The 14834-nt window shown below is 35.6% G+C and overlaps 1 pseudogene; it reads left to right on the forward strand.

The window, feature by feature from the left end:
• Nucleotides 1–3239: 3239 nt before the first annotated feature.
• LOC101719669 (NEDD8 ultimate buster 1-like) lies at nucleotides 3240–4550 on the forward strand (annotated as a pseudogene).
• Nucleotides 4551–14834: the final 10284 nt, after the last annotated feature.

A 14834-nucleotide genomic window follows, 5' to 3' on the forward strand; every position in this document is an offset into this window, starting at 1 on the left:
AAGAAGACCTAAAAGTTATAAATGACCCAATATCAATCAATGAAATTGAAAACATAAGTAAAACTTTTCAACTAAGAAAAACCCTGTTGCTGATGGCTTCACTGCCTAACTCTACAAGACATTTAGAGAGGAACTGCTGCCACTACTGTTTAAACTCTTCAATGAAATTGAAAGGGAAGCAATACACCTGAATTCATTCCTGGAAGCAACCATCACCTTGACCCCAAAGCAGAGAAAGGCTCAACCATGAAAGAGAACTATAGACCAATCTCACTAATGAACATAGATGCAAAAATCTTCAATAAGATACTGGAAAACAGAATGCAGATAATCATCAAGTAGATCATACACCCTGACCATGTGGGATTCATCCCAGGGATTCAGGGATGGTTCAACATATGTAAATCAATAAATGTAGTACACTAAATCAATAGAGCCAAGGACAAAAACCATATGATCATCTCAATAGATGCAGAAAAAGCATTTGACAAAATCCAACATGCATTTATGATAAAAACCCTAAAAAAATTGGAAGAGAGGGTCTGTACCTCAATCTGATAAAAGCCATCTATGAAAAACCAACAGGCATTATCACATTAAATGGTCAAAATTGAAATCCTTCACACTAAAATCAGGAAGAAGACAAGGATGTCCACTGTCACCACTCTTGCTCAATATAGTTTTGGAAACAGCCACAGCAATTAGACAAGAGAAAGAAATAAAAGAATAAAGATAGGAAATAAAGAAATCAAATTGTCATTATTTGCAGATGACATCATGCTCTATATAGAAAACCCCAAAAACACCACGAAAAGTCATCGAGACTTAATAACCAAATTCAGTAGAGTAGCTGGTTACAAGGTAAACACACAAAAATCAATAGCTTTCCTCTGCACGAGCAACACACTCACTGAGCAAGAAATAGGGCAAACAATTGCTTTCACAATAGCATCCAAAAAACTGAAATACCTAGGAATCAACCTAACCAAAGAAATCAAAGAACTTTTCCCTGAAAAGTATACCTGTCTGAAAGGAGAGATTGAAGATGATATCAGAAAATGGAAAGACATCCCTTGCTCCTTGGTAGAAAGAATCAACGTAGTGAAAATGGCCATACTTCCAGAACTGCTCTATAGATTCAACGCAATTCCAATTGAAATCCCAGCAGCATACTTCACGGACCTTGAGAAAGCAATCCAAAAATTCATTTATAACAAGAAGAGACCCAGAATAGCAAAAGCAATTCTAAGTAACAGCGACATGGCAGGGGGTATCACAATCCCCAACCTGCAACTATACTACAAAGCTACTCTGATAAAAACAACATAGTACTGGCAAAGAAACAGACCTGAGGACCAGTGGAGCACATTAGAAGATGCAGAAACAACTCCACACACACTCAGCTGTCTCATTTTCAATAAAGGAGCCAAACACCCTCACTGGAGGAAAGATAGCCTCTTTAAGAAATGGTGCTGGAAAAATTGGGTTTCAAATTTTCAAAGATTAAAACTAGCCCTATATTTTTCACCATGCACTAAAGTAAAATATAAATGGATTAAAGATCTAAGTATTAAAATAGAAACGCTGAACCGGCTGGAACAGAGGTTAGGTAGAACTCTTGAAAACATTGGTGTAGGAAAAGATTTTATGAACAAAACCTCAGTTGCCCATGAACTAGCACAAACAATCAACAAGTGGGATCTTTTCTTATTAAAAAGCTTCTGCACAGCAAGAGAAAAGACTAGCAATGTGAAGAGACAACCCACAATGTGGGAAAAAATCTTCACCTCTCTTCCTCAGACAAAGGTCTACTATCTTGAATCTATAAAGAACTTAAAAAGATCAGACCTCCCAAATTTAAAGACCCAACCCAAAAATGGGCATCTGAAATGAACAGATATTTCTGACAAAGAAGTAGGAATTGCAAATAAACATGAAAAAATGTTCATCACTGGTCATTCAAGAGATGCAAATCAAAACAATGCTGAGATTCCACCTCACTCCAGAAAGAATGGCTGCTATCATGAAGTCAACCAATAACAAATGCTGGCAGTGCTGTGGGGAAAAAGGAACCCTGCTCTACTGCTGGTAGGAGTGCAGACTGGTGGAACCACTGTGGAAATCAGTATGGAGATACCTCAAAGAACTAGGACTGGAAGTCCCATTTGACCCCACTATTCCACTGCTGGGGATCTTTCCCAAAGAGTTAAAAGAATCATACCACAGTGATATATGCACACCCATGCTCATAGCAGCACAATTCATGGTAGCTTAAACTTGGAAACACCCCAGTTGCCCATCAACTGGAGACTGGATCAAGAAAATGTGGGATATTTTTATAAAATGGAATACTACTCAGACATAAGAAATGAGAAATTAGAGACATTTATAGCTAAATGGATGCACATTGAGGCGATACTCTTAAGTGAAATAAATAGGACACGTATAAATACTGAATAGTTTCTCCAGTGCGGGAAACTGAAAGTGTAAATAAGGACTAAAATGTATAATAGATAATGTGAAATAGAAGAAAAGGGGCAAAAGGGAAGGGGAAGTGAGAGGGGTAGGGTAATTAAGAAAGGGAGTGGAATTAATATGAGAAAATGAAAAAATGGAAACAAAGTCTTTGTAAACAGGGAAGGATGGAGGGGTTGAAGGGAGGGCAGGGAATGGAGAAAAAGAATATATATAAATTCTAGAATGAACTGTGAAGAATTAGATTTAATAATTGCATTTGCAAAGAAGTAATGGAAAAGTAATGAATAAAATTATATTTGATCATTCAACATGAAAAAAGGAGTAAAAAATGAAAGACATATTATAAAATAAGATGAAAAGAATAAATCCAACTAAATGAGCATTCAAATATATGTTGATTTGTTAATCTTATTTACTAAAATTCAAAGATCTTCACATTTTTTTTTTAAAACTGCAAGCATGGCTTTTCAACAGTAGGAGCTAAGTATAATGGGAAAAAAATTAGAAAATGAATAAATAAATAAGTAAATAAGTGTATACTAGATAAGTGTTAAAAGTAGACACAGCCAATGAATTTTAACACAGAAAATATTAAAAGAGACAAAATTAGATATCTCTAAAAGAAAAATTAACTGAAATACTTAAAAATTATGAACTTTTATTTCCATACCAACAAATTTTTGTGAAATTAAAACAAAAATTGATTAAGCTTCAAGAAACATTTGAGGTTGCATCCTCCGGGCAAGCGGGGTGGCAGCAGGATGGCACAAAAGAAATATTTTCAAGCAAAATTGACCCAGTTTTTAAGGGAAGACGGTTCAAGTTCGGAAACCTCCATATATGGATGAAAATAAAGAAGTTGTTTTGGCATTAAAACATCATCAGAAGTGGTATTGTTTTTTGTGATGTTTCAAGAAATTGAAATTTTCCCACCTTTCTAATCGCAGAAACTTAACCCATTGTTGACAGAAATCTTCATTTTGGAGCATGCTAGGGTGTTGTGTGTGTGTCTTGAGTGTGTGTCCTGAAAAGAGGACCTTGCTAAGAGGTATTCTAACAAAATAGGATTTTGTGAAGATGAAGTAGAAAAGATAATAGAAGAAACACGTTGCAAAGCAGTTGACTGTGGAGCAGGAAATGAAAATTAGAAAACAACTGTAATTGCTACAATTGTGGTGTTTTTACCTTTAAGACTTAAAAAAGACAAGGAAAACATGTTGGAGACCCAACTGCACATCAGTAGCAGAGACCTGAGGTTTAAAATACCTGAAATCTTTGGATTTCAAGAAAATTACCCCAAGATTGTCATAAATAAGAAACTACTTCAACTAGGGAACAGCCTGGAGGAGCAAGGAGTGACTCACAATGTCAAGGCAATGGTGCTGGAACTCAAGCAGTCTGAAGAAGATGTGAGGAGGAACTCCCAGGAAGAGGAAGAGAAACAAAGTGAGGCCGAACTAAAAGAAAAGCGAATTCAGAGGACAAAGAAAGGACTGGAGATCCTGGCAAAGACAGCTGAGATGGTGGTGGACCCCGAAACCACAGCCTACCTAAGCACAGCGAACCAGACAGGCAGATTCATCCGAATCCCCCCATCACAGAAGAAAGCCCTTATGTTAGCTATAGGATATCATGAGAAAGGCAGAGCTTTCCTGAAAAGAAAAGAATATGGAATAGCCTTGCCACGCCTTTTGGATGCTGACAGATATTTCTGTGAGTGCAGCCGAGAGCTGCTGGACATCGTGGATAACTACGCTGTGCTCCAGCAGGACATTGTGTGGTGCTGCTTCTGCCTGGAGCAACTGGAATGCCTTGATGATGCAGAAAAAAAGCTCAACTTGGCCCAGAAATGCTTGAAAAACTGTTATGGAGAAAATCATCAGCGACTGGTACACATAAATGGAAACTGTGGGAAAGAGAAGGTGTTGTTTTTAAGACCTTACTTGCTTCAAGGGATCTGAAACTATCACAGTGGAAATGGAGAAGAGGCCATGAGTATCTCAATAAGGAGCTGGCCCAGATCAGGCGAGAGGAGAAGAGAAAGAGTTCCTGCATTAAATGCAAGGAGATGACATTGGGCTGTAACTCTTCCAAGCCACTTCCCAGGCCCAGCTCTGTGTGTCAGGTGACCAATGTGCCTGATTCATGGCATTGGAGGATTGTCTGTCTCCACTCCCAGAGAGGGGCTAGGCCAGCAAATATTCTCATCTCCTGCTCTGATAAAGAGGGCAATTTGCATTGCCCCTGCAACAGACATCTCTGTATCCTGTGAGAAACCTAGATGATACTGGATTTCATGCGTTTGTAATTTCAATTCCTTTGGCTTCTGTTTTAAATTCCTTCTTTGTAAAATCCTCCATTAGATCTATAGCCATAATTGAGGTTGAAAAGAGCCCTAGTTAGAGCTTCTTTACTTCTTTACTCCTGCTGTGACATGTCAATTCAAAGACCAAATGTTAAACCATGATTTTTTTTTTTTCTTTTTGGGACCTTGCACTTGCGAGGCAGGCGGCAGAACCACTGACCTAAATCCCTGGGCCTAAACCATGATTTTTAGTTGTCCTATTGTGCCCTGTGACCTTACTGGAAGATATTTATTAGAAAAATTGCTAGCGAGTCTCCAATTCTGGCAAAGGCCAAGACAGATTTTACCTGTTGAGACTGAGCCAGGCCATGCATCTAAACACCCCTGTGCTTACCATAAAGATTTGTCCTTTGCTCTTGTGACTAGGAGATTTTTCTAGACCTATAAAAAGAAGACACAATATTGGTGACCTGCCACTCCAACATCCTGAGGAGCTATGCTTCACTGGTAGAAGTAGCTGCAGCTTTGCTCAAGTAGAACGTCTAAATGCACATTATACAGTTTTCAGTTCATAAGTCATTGAGACCAAATCACTTTATTCCAGGGACCTCTGCTCAAAAAACAGAGCTCATAGACTTTACACAGGTATTGACATGACTATGTAGCAATTTGGAAATAAAGGGGTTTGATAATTAGAAAAATAAAGCACTATCAGGGAATTTTACAATTCCTAGAGGAAGTCTATTTCTCAAGCAGGTCACTGTCATTTGTATGTAATAGTCTTTTTATGTTACCAGGTCTGGGGTACTGAGGACTTTTTCTAAAGATTCACATTAGGTTCTTCTTGTTATGAATAAGAGTTAGGCAAAACAAATGTAAAAAGCAGCAAGGTTTTGCGTTTATTAAAGTTAGAAAAAGAAACAAGCTCTGCAGGGTAAGTGTGGACCAATTAAAAGTCAGAAAAAAAGCATATTCTACAGGGTGAGAGTGAAAGAGAAGTTAAAGAGAGAGCACAGTGGCCATGAGGTTAATGGTGTCTATCTGCATCACTGACTCCTCAGGCTGATGTCGGGCCTAGGTGATCTTATCAAAAACCTGCTTGAGTTTCCTTCCCATTGGCTCAAAAAAAATACTAAATTCCAAGAGAAAAGTTCTCCTCCACTGAGCTCTAAACACCATTGCATCCAAAGGCTAGAAGAAATTATTTGAGAGGTGTAAATAGACAGGTTGGAATAGGTGAAATGTCAGAGAGGAGTGGCATGGTCAGAAGAAATGGCATGGCATGTTTACTCAGACAGGCATAGAAAGAGAAGATAGAAGAAACTACAGGGATTATTGTGGAGAAAAAAAGTGGATAAGGAAATAACTCCAGATTTGAGTGGAAGTTCAGGTACTTGACCAGTCCTATACCCTCCCCCTCTCCAATACAATTGGAAAAGTCTCATCCTAAAACAGAGGAAAAAATACTCTGGCTAGTCACATCCACAGGAGAGCAACTGAAATCTAACAGAGCTATGCCTTCAGAGGTCATGAGAAACAGGCTTGACAAATATCCTGGAAGCCCAAGTCTCTTTATTTGCTAGTAGGCAAGAGAATAAATTATAGGAGAGAAAACAGCTCAGGAACTGGTATCCTAGTCAAAACTACTAAAAATTGGAGCTTAGCACCTGCAACTCTGACAAGACAAGGTCTCTTTTTTTATTTTAAATTTTTTATATTACTACATGTTTGTAGTACATAAAGTTTACATTACTTGTGGGAAATTGGTACATGTACATAATCCATCTTAATTCCTTTATTTCCTTGCCTTTCCCTTCGCTCTATCCCCACTCCATCTGTCTCTTGATCCCCTTACTTGTTTTGTACATGTTTGCAATACATAATATTTGTATTCCTCATGTGGAGTTGCTGCACATACATATTGCATCTTTATTCCTTTTATTATTTTCTTTCTCTCCCCGCCTGCACCCCTGCATCCATCTCTTGATCCACACAGGATTGTTTCTTTTGCTGTCTAGATGCTTCTAAATTCGGTATGATCCCATTTGTTGATTCCTGTGCAAGCAGGGTTCTATTCTGAAAGTCCTTGCCTAAGCCTCTGACTTCAAGAGTTTTATCTTTTTTGTCTTCCAGAAGCATAAGTGTTTCTTTTTTTAACATTTAGTTCTTTGATTAATTTTGATTTTAGTTTAGTAGATGGTAAAAGATATGGGTCTTAGGGTTCAATCTTCTGTATGTGGATAATCAATTTTCCCAATGCCATTTATTAAAGAGGGTATCTTCTGCCCTGTGTAAACTTTTCCCCCTTTCATAAAGATCAGTAGCTGAATGAGCTTAGGGTGTTTCTGCTTCCTCTATTCTGTTCCATTTATTCTTATCTCTGTTTTGTGTCACTATAATGCTGCTTTTATCACAGTAGCTTCGTCATATAACTTCAAGTTTGGGATTGTGATGCTTCTCATTGTTGTCTTTTTACCCAAGATTGCTTTTGCTATTCTGAGCCTGTTCTACTTCCATATAAATTTTAGGATAGACTTCTCCACTTCTATAAAGAATGTTGTTGTTATTTTGTTGGGGGTTACATAAATCTGTGCATCAATTTTGGAAGTATGGCCATTTTGTCTATATTGATTCTGCCTATCCAAGAACAGGGGATATCTTTTCATTTTCTAGTGTCTTCTTCAAATTCCTTTTTCTGAATGCTGCAATTTTCAATGTAGAGGTCTTTCATTCCCTTAGTTAGGCTAATTACTAAGTATTTAATTTTTATTGGTGCTATGATGAATGGTATTTTTTCCTAATTTCTTTCTCAGTGGGTTCATTATAAGTGTACAGGTATTCTATTGATTTTTCTGTATTGATTTTGTCTCCTGATGCATTACCAACTTTGGTTAATTCTAAGAGTATATTGGTGAATTTTCTTGAATCTTCTATATAGAGGATCATGTCATCGGAAAATAATGATAATTTGAATTTATTTATTTTTTTCTTGACTAATTGCTCTTGATAATGTTTTGAGTACTATGTTGAAAAAGAAGGGTGGTAGTGGACATTCTTGTCTTGTTCCTGATTTTAGTGGGGATCCTTTTAGTTTTTCCCGGTTTAATATGATGTTGGCAGTGTCATTGTCATAAATAGCTTTCATCACATCGAGATAAGGTCCTTCTATACCTATTTTCTTCAGGGTTTTTAGCATAAATTAATGTTGTATTTTGTAAAAGGCTTTTTTTATTCATCTACTGAAATGATCATGTGATTTTTGTCTTTGCTTCTGTTTAGATGATGTATTTCATTTATTGTTTTTTGCATGTTGAACCATCCTGTCATCCCTAAGATAAAACCTACTTGGTAATGATTTATGATTTTTCTGTTGATTTGTTGCATTCTATTTTTCAGTATCTTGTTGAGGACTTTTGCATCTATATTCATTAAAGAGATTGGTCTATATTTCTCCTTTTGATTGGATGCTTGTCTGATTTTGGAATTAAGCCAATGTTAGTTTCCAGGAATGATTTTGGAACTACTTCTTCCCCTTCAATTGGTGTTAGACTTTCCTAATGTTTTGGAGAATTCACCAGTAAACACATCTGGGCTTTTCTTAGTCATTTTTTAAAAAATTACTCCTTCAAATTAATTGCTTGCTATTGGATTTTGGGGGTTTTAAAATCTTGATTCAGTTTTGGGAAATCATATCTATCTTGGAATCTATCCATTTCTTCTGAATTCTCCACCTTCTTGAGGTATAGGTGTGTGAAGGAGTTGTTAATAATATTTTTGGGGGAGCAGTGTCTATTATGATTCCATGTTTTCTAAAAATTTCTAATCTTGTTATATTTTCTCACCTTTTTTGGTTAAATTGGATAATTTGCATTTTTTATTTCTTCTTTTTTTTAGCCTAGGACAGTTTTTACTGGAAATAAAGGAAGGAGAATAGCTTCTAGATTTCTAGGAAGGGTCCCTATGGTGGCCACATGGCCCTCTGGACTAGAGTTAATTATAGATAAACAGAGCACAGGAGTTTCTCAATTTTTTTGTGATCACCTATCATAGGGGGCTCTGTGAATTTTAAATGATCAATTGGAACTCAGACTCCCTAGCCCCGTTCTTTCAGGTAGTGTTTACAGTAAACTGGGATCTTAGAAAGAACTAATTATTTTACATTGTAATAATCTGAAAAATCCTGAGGAGGTGGGCTGTATTTCTTGTTAGAGGAAGTTCATTGTATTTTAAAATCCTCAAAATTAAGGAATTCAGAAGCTGGGGGTGCGTCTCTTTAAGAGGGAGGAGCCACATCCCATGTTTGAGAAATATCCATTCCTAGTGAAAGTCGTAGTTCACTGTCTATACTTAATTTTTATTAAAATGGCTGGTCACCCCACTCTTATCTCAGGCCCTTTCACTAGCTAGCTGCCTCGTTTATAAGCTAAGTAAATAAACTATTTTCTACATTTCCTCCCTCTGAAAAAGTATCATTAACTCCCATTGAGGGAGAGCAAGTGAAGACCAACTCCAGCTGCTTCATGCTGAATGTAGTCAATGTAGGGGAGACAGCCTTGAGGGACTTTCTCCAGAGAGCTAATCCAAGGGGCTCTGGACAGAAGTCATGTTGGGGTTTAGAAGTATGGACTAGCTTTAAAGGATAAATTTAATGGACCCCAGTAAAAAGGGTCTAGCACATTCAACATTGACTCCACCTGCATGACCATTTTGAGTTTGACAGCCTCTAGGCAAGAAAAAACAATTTTTACCAAGAGATTAAGAATACATGGTCCAATCATAAGAATCAGAATGAAAAGACAAGTTGGGAAAGGAGCCAAGGTTAGACACTGTTTTTAAGGGATCAGAAAAAGATTGTAACCACCTGGGTCTTAGGCCTGCCTGTTTATGGAGGTTATCTATAAGTCTGATATTTATCTTATTGTTTTAAGACAATTTTTCACTTGATGTTAATTATTAACCTAAAGACAAGTTTAATATATTAGTGCACAAGACTCTTTAGTTTTAGCTGTAAAAAGATGAAGAACTCTGTAGTTTTGAAGGATAATAAGAAACTTAAAGGCTCTTGTTAGCTTCTATAACTGTTACTTTGGATTTTAGCCTCATTGAACCATAATAGTTGTCAACTACAGGTATAGCTGGAGACAGGTAGTAGGAGTCAATGTAGTGCTTGGATCCCTCTTTTTATGTCTAACCTATATTACTATTTTTGAAAAATATGTATTTTGGTTATACTTTTCTTCTGGGTGTTTAAGACCAAGTTAAAGTGAGACCTATGTTAATCAAAAGTAACCTCTCACTATATATATCAAGGTTTGTTAACCAGTTAGCAATCCAATTATTTAAATACAGAATGACCAAAAATTGCATATTTTTTCCGTTAAGTTTTTTTATTTTATTTATTCCTTTTTCAATTTTAATGTAATACAAGTAGATACTAATAAAGAAAATATAAGATAATATAACAGGAAATATAAAATGACAATTCAAATTAATTCAATAATTTTTCTATGTATTATATATTTTAAAATATTCAGTAAATAACACAACATTATAATCCAGACAGTAGTACCTAGTCTCCTTTCAAACAACATGAAAGGCAAATACAACATTGCAAACAAAAAAGTTTGCAAAAAATAGTTAATATAAAAGAAATAAACAAACATATGAGTGTACCTGTCCAAACAAGAATCAGTTGTTTGAAATGACATCTGCCTGAGTAATAGTTAGTATGTAAACAAATGTGCTGCCTGAATGATGCTTGGGGTAAACAGTTAAGTGGTTAAGGCTCTTCAGGAGTTAGTATTTGAACCATATACAAAGACCCTTAGCTCTTTTGTCAGTGTCATTTGCTAGGACTAGTCACGATATTGCTTGATTGTATGGCTTCCTGTGGAAAGATGGGAGACAGTTCTCTCTTTAGTAAACCTTCTTTGAACACAAGGTACACTGGTTGATTCCTCTTATCTGGGGTCAAACAATCTCCCTGCTAAGGAGGTTGGGTGGCTTACAGGAGTTGTAGATCTTGTGGAAAGGTCCCTTTTTATCCCAGGTCCTTGTTGACCTTGGAGGACCAGGGTCAAAATATTGGCTATCTTCTAAGCCCAGTCATCTTTTCTTAGTTTTGGTCTCCAAATCTCAGTTTTTAAACACCCAGCAGATCAGTCAGTCACATCATTATTGCATTAGGAGCAGTACATTTAACTAGCTTATCTAGATATAAAGCACCTTGAAATATAAACTACGACCAAAGTACTATTATCGTGGTCATCTTAGAATTAAAATTCTTATATAATGCTAATAGATAATTATAAAGTTTTACAGAAAAGATTTGAGATGAAAGGCAACATAGCACTTTAGAGTGCCAATCATGATGAAATTATATTAGAATAATTAGGTTTTTTCATTATCTCAAAAACACATTTAAATCACCATTTTAGTATAAAATAATGTTTTAGTTCATTATTATTATCTAATTACAAAATTATTAAATGATGCAAAGAAATTTATCTAATTTATCTTTTAATCATCCACTTTTACTAGAGCACCATTTAAGTAGAATGTACTTGCTTACAAATATGCTTTACAGATTATAAATATGTAATTTCTAATCATTAGAGTCACAATGTCTGGACTGCACAATGTTTAGGTACCTCTAATTGTTACAACACAATTACATAACAGTCACAAGCATAAGCCTGAAAATGTAACATCATCTAACTGCCTGTCTCATAATGGATTGCCATGTAAATTTCATCACATGTAGCTGGAAAGGAAGTAAAGGAAAACCAGATGCTTGAGCCTAAATAATTTTACCAACATTAATAATTTTAGCTTGACGGGCCAGCAATTTAGCTCAGTGGTTTGGCCGGCTGCTGCGCAAGCGCAAGGACCCGAGTTTGATCCCCAGTATCATAATAATAATAATAATAATAATAATAATAATTTTAGCTTGAAATTCAACAACATGATAAGATTTTTTTTCAGTTGTGCATTTTTGAAGACCTGTACACTTGGGAAACGTAAAACCATGTATCATATCGTGAGGTTAGCAATAATTAGTGTCACAGCTATATAGAAATATTTGCACATATTTACTTAGTTTTTGTTCTTCAGGAAAATTTTAGACTCCTTTAACAGTTTTTACAGTGTGTAACCACACTGGCAAGAACTAAAGTATATCTTTAGGGCTCTTGTAAATTTAGGAAATGGTTTTTATGACCTTGAATACACCCATTACCCAATGTATAAGTGTAACTCATTTATATGTTTTTTTTTAATCAAAGCCAATTGATATATATCAAATTTTAAATGGCAGGACCAAATTTCAAGAGAAGCTAAATTTTGATTTTTTTTAAGAGTAGGAAGAATTTATTGAGAGAAAGGTGGCTTCTGTCTAAAAGAGACAGAAGAGATAGAAAGTGGGTTGCCCCTAAAGTTTGATCATTTTTAATGTCTAAGGTCTAGATGTATATAATGTAAAAGAGAATATCTATTAGTTACTTAAATATATTAACCATATTTAGTCTCAATTTTAAAAATGTAACTTTCACGCTTAGACTCATAATATATCTTGTTTTGAGGTGTTTCTCTATTCCCAGAATTATACATTGCATCATAAATTAGTATTTATTTAATCAATCATAAATTAATCTTTGAAAACATTTTACAAGCTAACACATATTATTTTAACCCTTTAATCTCAGTTTAAATAACCAAAAGCCTACCAACGAAAAGCATGAGAAACTATCCTATTAGAGTATAGAATATTTGCTTTTTAATCTAGCTTTGTAAATTTAATCAAGAGCATCTCTTAATAAGAAAATTGTTTTATACATAGAAAGCTTAACCTTCAATTATAATCAACTTGAGTATATTATAATAATTTATTGAATAATTATTGAGGTCTGCCACCATAAGTGTCTAGGAAAAATTAGACAAGTCACCTGTCAATGGAGAAAACTGAACACATTTGGTCCAGGCAGCTGCTTTTTCAGCCACAGAGGGGAATTTTGTCCAACAGTTTCCCAAATACAAGGGGTCTCTACTTAGTTATCTTAACAATTACTTTAGATGACTAATCATAAGAGTTAACAATTTTTAAAGCTATTTATAGTATCTTTGACCAAGGAAAAATCTTAGGTTATTGTACACAGATAGTAATAGATATTGCACTTATAAAAATAATTTTTATATTATCTTGATTATCTAACAACATGGATGGAAACATATCACCAACTTTCAAATATCTTTACTCTTACCACAGACTTAGTTTTTACTTTTAAACTTTGTGATCCACAAGCATTTGAGCTAATGAGTGTCCACTTATCTATAAGCCAACTTAATTAGAACTTTTGGAGGATTATATCTGAAAGTTAACACACAGAAATATACATATTAACCTAAATCATACATAACATTTATGTTAACAAACTTTGAGTCTTATCAGCCCTCGTCTCGTAATGTTTTGAGTTTGTTTATCCTGAATAACCCATTTTTCACAGAAATCTCAAAAAAGGGGTCTATAAGGGAAAAAAAAGAAAAAAAAGAAAAAGAAATTGAATTCAAAAGATATACATTTTTAAAATGTAGCAGCTATGAGGATAGGAGGGTAAATTTAGTTAAAGCCTCTTGGAATCAATGGTTGATAACTAGCAATAACTAAGAGACATAGAATCCTTCTCAATCATTCCAGAAAACAGGTCTGAAAATGTTTACATGCTTTCTCTTCCTCAATATCATCAGGGAACTAGTTGGGGTTTTGGGGGGGATAGCCTGGCTCCCTGTGGAAAATGGTCTTTGAGGTTTGTGTTGAAAAGTCTGCTATAAAATCCAAAGGATTTTCCTGTATATGTGATCTCTTGCTTTTCTATAACTGATTTTAAGATTCAGTTCTTGTTTTGTACATCTGGAATTTTGACTATGGTAAGGCAAATATTGACCTATATTGACTTACTTTAAATATCTACTGAATGGAATAACTTTACCTCTATTAAAAAAAAGAATACACAACAGTAGCAGCATAAATTTAACTAGCTATCTAGAGATTCATGAAGCTTAGCAGTTACACTAGTTAGGATAGAGGGGTGGGAGAACTGGAGAATGAACAAAAAGCAAAATTTGAAAATTTGGGATATAAGAAGAAGGAGAGAAACGTGAGACAGGGAATCTGATTGAGGAGTAAAAAGACATTAGTAGTGACAAAGAACAATAGCAAGAAAGAATGAACAAAAACACATGAGAAAAGGTAAAGAGCAAAAACAGGAAATAAAAGAAAGATTAAAAAGAAGAGACGAAAGTATGAAGAGTAAAATAGGAAAGAAAATTTAAAAAACTAAAGAGGGGAAAAACTCCAACTCCCCCACAATAAAAAAGCCATAAAAATGACAAAGGAAACAAATATAATATGAAATCTAAAAGATACTGAGTCAAAGAAAAACTTCCTGCGTTCCTGAATGAGTGCCCTCCCCCTAATATCTGCAGTCTTGGATCCAGCAAAGTTAAAATAGTCTATCCTTAGCTTTATGGCCTAGGTGTTTTGGTGGTGCCCTCCCTGCAATAGTGATGCTCTCTCTGTTTCCCTTTAGATCATGGTTACTGTGAAAGCCAAGGCATGTCCATGTTCACATTGTTAGGTGTGTGTTATCACTTGTGTCTAGATATGTCCCCAAAGCCTCATGCAGTCATAGGCAGGGCTTTTCAGAGGTGGCTGGATCTAGAGTGTGTGATGCTGAAATCAAATATGTGATGATGGGATCAAGGGTGTGTGATTATTAAATTACTGTACTGATTTGTTTTGGCATGGTGCTTGGTGTGCATAACGGCAAGCCCCACCCTGGGTCTGAGTGCTACCTTCTCTAGGGGAATGAAGCCCAGAGAGAATATAATGTACAAAAAGAAGGCTACTATTATGGATTACTACTTTGCTATGCCATTCCATTGTTGCCTTCTGCTTTCTGCCTGCCTATAGGAGGCCGCTGTGAGATATGTCAAAGCCCGGGCCTCTGAAGATATCAGAGGGCACTTGAGGACACAATCCCATCATTTAGCACAC

Source organism: Heterocephalus glaber, unplaced genomic scaffold (genome assembly GCF_053883595.1).
Source record: "Heterocephalus glaber isolate CG9 unplaced genomic scaffold, H.glaber_assembly_v1.0 deba00001729, whole genome shotgun sequence".
NCBI classification, from domain to species: Eukaryota; Metazoa; Chordata; class Mammalia; order Rodentia; family Bathyergidae; genus Heterocephalus; species Heterocephalus glaber.